The sequence below is a fragment of the Phyllostomus hastatus genome, unplaced genomic scaffold, assembly GCF_019186645.2.
Source record: "Phyllostomus hastatus isolate PE091 unplaced genomic scaffold, TTU_PhHast_1.1 phas_scaffold_1066, whole genome shotgun sequence".
Classification (NCBI taxonomy): Eukaryota; Metazoa; Chordata; class Mammalia; order Chiroptera; family Phyllostomidae; genus Phyllostomus; species Phyllostomus hastatus.
Genome location: NW_025334004.1, coordinates 12,915,716 through 12,923,327, shown reverse-complemented (window position 1 = coordinate 12,923,327; position 7,612 = coordinate 12,915,716). Strand labels below are relative to the sequence as shown.

At 40.8% G+C, this 7,612-nt stretch overlaps 1 pseudogene; it reads right to left on the bottom strand.

The window, feature by feature from the left end:
- Window positions 1-200: 200 nt before the first annotated feature.
- On the bottom strand, window positions 201-343 carry LOC123829158 (annotated as a pseudogene).
- Window positions 344-7,612: the final 7,269 nt, after the last annotated feature.

Sequence of the window (7,612 nt, the reverse complement as noted above, 5' to 3'; positions counted from 1 at the left end):
CTGGAGGACAAAGGTAGAGTGACCTGGGTAGTTCAGGTGTGCGCATCCATTCATTGCTCAGTACTCACAGGAGAAGAACGTCTCATTTTAGACTAGCTGAACATGAAACAAGACACTTCGCACCGTCCTTGGCTCTGACTAAACAACCCTCTCACTTGTGATAGATAAGGTGTGCTTATCCTTGTTTTTTTGTTTTTTTTTTGGTTCCACTATGACAAATTATGCAATCGAGTTTCCCACATTGGGGGAAATCACAGGGGTCGGCACACCCAGAGTGCCGTGGGTAAGCCTCTCCCCAGGAAGCTACCTTCGGGACCTGGTGTTTCCCCTGCCAGGTGAGCAGGTCCTATTTTCAGTTACAGAGTTAGAAGAGATATTTAATATCTTGGAAGAAAGAATTGTAATTCAAAAAGGTCTCAACAGTTTCCAAAGTTAAAAATGCCAAATAAATGAAATTTACCAGGGATACTTTTAAAGTCCCATACTGATGTTCAAAATATAACTTCACAAACATAGCATGGGGAAGATTTAGCTTAAAAGTTCAAGTAAAAAAAGGCTGTAAGTCTTGCTAAGTGTAAGCTTAGTGGCAGCGGGGAGTGTCTGGGGGATGGCTGCCAAATAAATAAATAAATACTTCTACCCCTGAAACTAACATAAAATAATATTGAATGTCAATTCTAATTAAGTTAAAAAGCATCAATAAAATGTGAAAAAGACAAAAACGAAAATGTCACCATTAAATAGAGTTGCAAAGAGTAAATAAACAGCAGTTAAATAACAGACATTAAATGTTGCTCATATGTCAAGTAACAAGAATGCTGTTTCTAGAGTTTGAAACATTGATGAATGAGGTTGTTAGGCATCAGAATTATTTTAGACTAAAAATGAACCTGGTGCAGATTAATAATTCTGTTTATTTAAAAAAAAGGAGAGAAAAAAATGCTTCTTTGTCTACCTCACTCAGCTCATCAGTAAATCTTTACCGGGGATCTGCAATGTCTCTGGTGTGAGGAAAGTGTTGTGACAGGAAAGAGCCACAGGAAGAAGTTAAGGATCTTTGAACAGGTCAGTAAGTAGGGAATGATGGCAGGAATGATAACATGTTTGATAGTGTTTGGATGAATCACTCCCATCATTTCTATCCTAATGCATATCCTCTTTCTTACATTTCACTTAACATCCTAATTCTAAAACCCTTGATTCTAAATGCACTTTCTACTCCTTCCTTCTCTAGCTTCTACTTCTTTAGAAGCAGGAATGGCCCAGAGTCCATCTGCTTTTGGCAGGTCCTTTTGAACTTAGCTGCCCTATAAGTCAATTACAATCACCAATTTAAAGATGAGGAAATGAGGCTCAGAGAAGTAAATCACCGATTCTCAAACATTTTGCTCTCAGGAACGCTTTACACTCTTTTAATAATTGAGGTACCTCCCACCATACACAAAGATTAAGTTGAAATGGATCAAAGACCTAAATGTAAGAGCTAAATGATTAAACTCTTAGAATACTGAAGGGTCTTTGTGGCTGACTTTGGATAAGGTGATTTCTCAGATATGATATCAAAAGCATAAGCAACAACATAAAAAATAGATAAGTTGTACTTCATTAAAATTTTTAAAATTTGTGCTTCAAAAGATACTATCAAGAAAGTGAAAAGACAACCCACAAAATGAGAAAAATATTTGCAAGTTATATGTCTGATATGAGACTAGTATCCAGAATATACAAAAAACTCTCATAATTCAACAATTTAAAAAATAATTTAATTTTTAAATGGGCAAAGGATTTGAATAGACATTTCTCCAGAGAAATACGCAAATGACCAATAGGCACATGAAAAGATGCTCAACATCGTCAGTCATTGGGGAAATGCCAATGTGTGGGAGGAAGACATTTTCTTCTACCCTTGTAGGTTATCCTGGCTGGTCTAATAATTAAGTTGACATGAGACAGATTAACAAGAAAAAATAACCATGTTTAACTATGTACACACATGTGGGAACCCCCACATACATAAGAGAGTCAAAGACCCCATACACATGAGAAGTTCAGAGACAAAAAGGTGAAATGAGGCATATACAACATCCTGAGCTAGGGAATGAGGTCAGGAGCTGGAGCTTCAGAGGGAAGGAAGGTCATCTGAAGGGCAATAAGAAGAACAGATGTTCAGTAATTAGATGTTTTCCATGTCTTGTGGAGTAGTCATAAAAAAGATTTCTGGTGATAACTCTTACTATAGGCAAGGCTCCAAATTTAAGTTCCTCCAGGGTAAGGTAAAAGTTTCTCTTGAGCCTGCAGGGCTTTGATTACCTTCAGCTCAAAATATTCCACATGCCAAGTAGCACATCTTGAAGAGGCCTGTTCTGAACCCCTTCATCAATCAGAATCATAATGAGATACCACTGGACACTCACATGAAAAAGACACTAATAAGTGTTGGTAAGGAAGCAGAGAAATTGAAATCCTCGGCTGGTAAAAATGTAGAATGTGGACTTCTGGAAAGATGGAGGAATAGGTGGACGCACCGTACCTCCTCGCACAACCAGAATAGAACAACAATAATTTACAGACATCATATCACGCAAAACTGTCAGAGTATTTATCTGAATGGAAGTCAGACAGCCAAGAAGTTGAAGTAGACCCGTACATGCAGACTGGTAGGGGACGACGAGCCGAGCGGGCGCGGGGCTGGCGCGGGTCGGCGGCGCATGGAGGTCGGGGGAAATTTGGCGCAAAATTGACGCGACAGCCATCTGGGGCGCAGGAACGCAGTGGTGATCCCTGAGTACGCAAGCAGAGGCTGGGGGAATCAGTGGGGCAGCGATTGTGGACCAGGGCAGAGCTCGCAGCTCAGGAGCCCAGGGAAGTGTCTGAGCCCAGGAGAATGGAACTGTCGCCATTGTTTCCTCCCGTCCCCGCTCCCACCCCTGCCCCCACATATAACGTCACAATCTAGCGACTGGGGTGCTCAGCCCTGGTGAACACCTAAGGCTCTGCCCCCCACCATAACAAGAATGACCAGACCGAAAAAAAAAATAATAAGAGAGACAGGGAAAGACATAAGACATGTTTCCAGCAGAACAGATCAGTCCCCCAGGACTCATCCTTTTGAGCAACCAAGAAATAGCCAATCTATCAGATGCACAGTTCAAAACACTGGTGATCAGAAAGCTCATGGAATTGGTTGACTTTGGGTGCAATTTAGATGAAAGGATGCAGGTTACCATAAAAGAGATGCAGGAAGATACGCGGAGGAGAGCCAATAGTGAAAGGAAAGAATCTGAGTCTCAAAAAATACAGTGGACCAGAAGGAAGATAGAATCAACCAAGCAGGAAAGCATGATGAAATAAGAATTTAAAAAATCGAAGAAAAGCTTAAAAGCATCAAGGACACCTTTAAACATTCCAATATCCAAATTATAGGGGTACAAGAAGGGGAGGAGGAACAAGTGGAAAAGTTATTTGAACAAATAATAAAGGAGAACTTCCCCAAACTGGCAAAGGGAACAGTCTTCCAAGAAATCCAAGAAGCTCAGAGAGCCCCAAAGACCCAAGAAGAAACACACCAAGGCACATCATAATTACATTAGCCAAGGTAAAAATGAAGGAGAGAATCCTAGAAGCAGCAACAGATAAGGGGACAGTAACCTACAAAGGAGTTCCCATCAGACTGTCAGCTGATTTCTCCAAAGAGACCTTACAGGCAAGAAGGGGCTGGAAAGAAATATTCCAAGTCATGAAAGACAAGGACCTACATCCCAGATTGCTCTATCCAGCAAAGCTCTCATTTAGAATGGAAGGGAAGATAAAGTGCCTCCCAGATAAGGTCAAATTAAAGGAGTTCATCATCACCAAGCCCTTATTTTATGAAATGCTAAAGGGACTTATCTAAGAAAAGAAGATAAAGAAAAGACATGTATAGTAAAAGGACAGCAAACTCACAATTATTAACAACCACACCTAAAGCAAAACCAAAAGAAACTAAGTAAACAACTAGAACAGGAACAGAACCACAGAAATGGAGGGCACATGGAGGGCTAGCAGTAGGGGGCTGGGAGGAGGAGAGAGGGGGAAAAGGTATAGAGAATATGTAGCATAGAATGTAGGTTGAAAATAGATAGGGGGAGGGCAAGAATAGTACGGGAAATGTAGAAGCTAAAGAACTCACAAGTATGACACATGGACATGAACTAAAGGGGGGGAATGTGGGTGGGAGAGGGGGTACAGGGTGGAGGGGAGTGAAGGGGGAAATGGGACAACTGTAATAGCATAATCAATAAAATATATTTTTAAAAATGTAGAATGTTGCTGCTGCATTTGAAAACTTTGGTAGTTTCTCAAAGATTAAACATAGAGTTATGATACTGGTTTCTCTAGCATTTTGAATGTACCTTTCATTCATGTGTGATTATATAACATTGTGCTTTGTTTATTTGGAAAATATTGGTTCACTGAGTTATGCAAATCTTCCAAAATGCTGATACATTTCGTTCTACAATATCAAAAACATCACATTCATTAACATCACCACTGATTTTATCAGATGTCATTAATTACTGGGAAGCTAGCAAACTCAGTGCCACATGTAGGATTTCCAAAATCTTAATTTTCTTGAAAGCTCAAATTTTATCTTTGGAACAAGTATTTTGGGGAGATCTTTAGAGAGTCCATAGATCACATGTTGAAAACCTCTTCATTAAATGCTTCTCTCAAAGTCATGCCTGCAGAAAGTAATAGAACCACCACTTGAAACTAGGTCCTATTGACTCCTAGTCTAACAGTTTCTCCACTAAAATACCAAAATCAGTGCTATAGATATGAAGAATAATGTGAATTTTTATTAAATAACTACAATTCTACCAGAGGGCTAATGAGAAATTCTGTTAGTGGTTATCAGCCAGATGTGATCATTTTTAGCTCACCTAGTCCTTGTTATAAAGAGAGCTTAAATGTGTCTGAAATCATGAAGAGATGGAATATAGCTAAATTGAAACCATTTAACCCACATGCTAAAATTAAAACTCTTATCACCTCTTATAAAGGGCTTTCATGTACTTTAAATCACAGTCTTAAAACTAGGTGGAACCTGGAGAATTCCAGCCAGGATGGAGGAGTAGGTAGACATACTGTGCCTCCTCACACAACCAAAAGAAGGACGAACAAATTTAAAAACAAACAAACAAAATAACCAGAACTGACAAAAAATCAAACTGTAGGGAAGTCCAACAATCAAGCTGTTAAACAAGAAACATTCATCCAGACTGGTAGGAGGGGTGGAGACCAGCAGCCAGGGCAGAGAGGACTTGCAGCAAGGCAGTGGCTGGAGGACTGGGCAGGGGAGGCCTCAGCTGGTGGACCAGGCAGCCCTACATCTGCGTGAAGATAAACCAGGAGGAACAACTGGGGAGCGAGACAGACCAAGCAACCCAGGATTCCAGTGAGAGGGAAAAAAGCCTCAAACCTCTGATTGTAAAAACCTGTGGGAGTTGCAGCAGCAAGAGAAACTCCCAGCCTCACAGGCGAGTTCATTGGAGAGACTCACAGGGTCCTAGGATATACACAAAACCACCCACCGGAATCAGCACCAAAAGGGCCCAGTTTGATTGTGGGTAGCAGCGGAAGTGACTGAAAGCTGGCAGAAAGCAGAGCAAGTAATATCATTCCCCTCTCAGACCCCTCCCCCATATACAGTGCCACAACTCAGCAACATGGGTTGCCCAGCCCTGGCAAATACCTGAGGCTCTGCTCCTTACTATATAACAGGTGTGCATAACAAAAAAAATATTGCCCACATGAAAGAACAGATCAAAGCTCCAAAAGTAGAATTAAGTGATGAAAAGATAGTCAACCTATCAGAGGCACAGATCAAAACACTGGTAATCAGGATGCTCACAGACATGGTTGAGTATGGTCACAACATAGAGGAAAAAGTGAAGGCTATGCAAAGTGAAATAAAGGAAAATGCATAGGGAACCAACAGTGATGGGAAAGAAACCAGGACTCAAATCAACAGTTTGGACTACGAGGAAGAAATAAACATTCAACCAGAACAGAATGAAGAAACAAGAATTCAAAAACATGAGGAGAGGCTTAGGAACTTCCAGGACGACTTTAAACATTCCAACATCCGAATCACAGGGTGCCAAAAGGAGAAAAAGAAGAGCAAGAATTGAAAATTTATTGGGGGGGGGGGGAGACATTCCCCGATCTGGTGAAGGAAATAGACTTCCAGGAAGTCCAGGAAGCTCAGAATCCCAAAGTAGTTGTGCCCAAGGAAGCACACACCATTACACATCATAATAACATTACCCAAGATGAAAGCTAAGGAGAGGATCTTAAAAGCAGTGAGAGAAAAGGAGACAGTTACCTACAAAGGAGTTCACATAAGACTAGCAGCTGATATCTCAAAAGAAACCTTGCAGGCAAGAAGGGGCTGGAAAGAAGCATTCAAAGTCATGAAAAGCAAGGACCTACATCCAAGATTGCTCTCTTCAGCAAAGCTATCATTTAGAATGGAAGGGCAGATAAAGTGCCTCCCAGATAAGGTCAAATTAAAGGAGTTCATCATCACCAAGCCCTTATTATATGAAATGTTAAAGGGACTTATCTAAAAAAAAAAGAAGAGATCAAAAATACGAACAGTAGAATGAAAACAAACTCACAACTATCAACAGCTGAACCTAAGAAAAATAAAAAACAAACTAAGCAAACAAATAGAACAGGAACAGTATCACAGAAATGGAGATCACATGGAGGATTATCAGCGGGGAGGGGGAGTGGGGAAGAATGGGGGGAAAGGTACAAGGAATAAGAAGCATAAATGGTAGGTACAGAATAGACAAGGGGAGGTTCAAAATAGTATGGGAAATGGAGAAGCCAAAGAATTTATATGTACAACCCATGGACATGAACTAAGGTGGGGGAATGCTGATGGGAAGGGGGGGTGCCAGGTGGAGGGGAATATATTCAAAAGAAGCACCCCATATCCTCTTACTTATATAGTGATGTGGCCTCTATTCTCAAACTACAAGGAGACAAAGACACCAGTCACATAGAAAAGGCAAGCTAGAGAGTTTAGGATGATATTCTTTTTTTTTTTAAGATTGTATTTGTTTATTCTTAGAGGGGAAGGGAGGGAGAAAGAAAGGGAGAGAAACATCAATGTGCAAGAGATACATCTATTGGTTGCCTTTCCCACGCCCCCTACTGGGAACCTGGCCTGCAACTCAGACTTGTGCCTTGACCGGGAATCTAACTGGCGACCTCTCAGTTCATGGGCTGGCACTCAATCCACTGAGCCACACCAGCCAGGGCTAGGATGACATTCTTGCTATACCAAATTCCTTGGAAAAAAAAAATACATATACCATGTTCTACATTAGCTAAAAAGGTTAAGGCCACTGCACAAACACAAATCTAACAACCTTTCAATGCAGAAGGTCCATGTTCTGAGTGCACCAGACCTGTGGATGCAATTAGAACATTTACTACAGCCAGGTATTGTACTGAGTGCTTGCCAGTCCATTATCACACTGTATTGGAAACAGGTGCTATTACCCCAATTTTGTCAATGAGATAACTGAATTTATGTGGAGAGAAAGTAAGCTGTGAG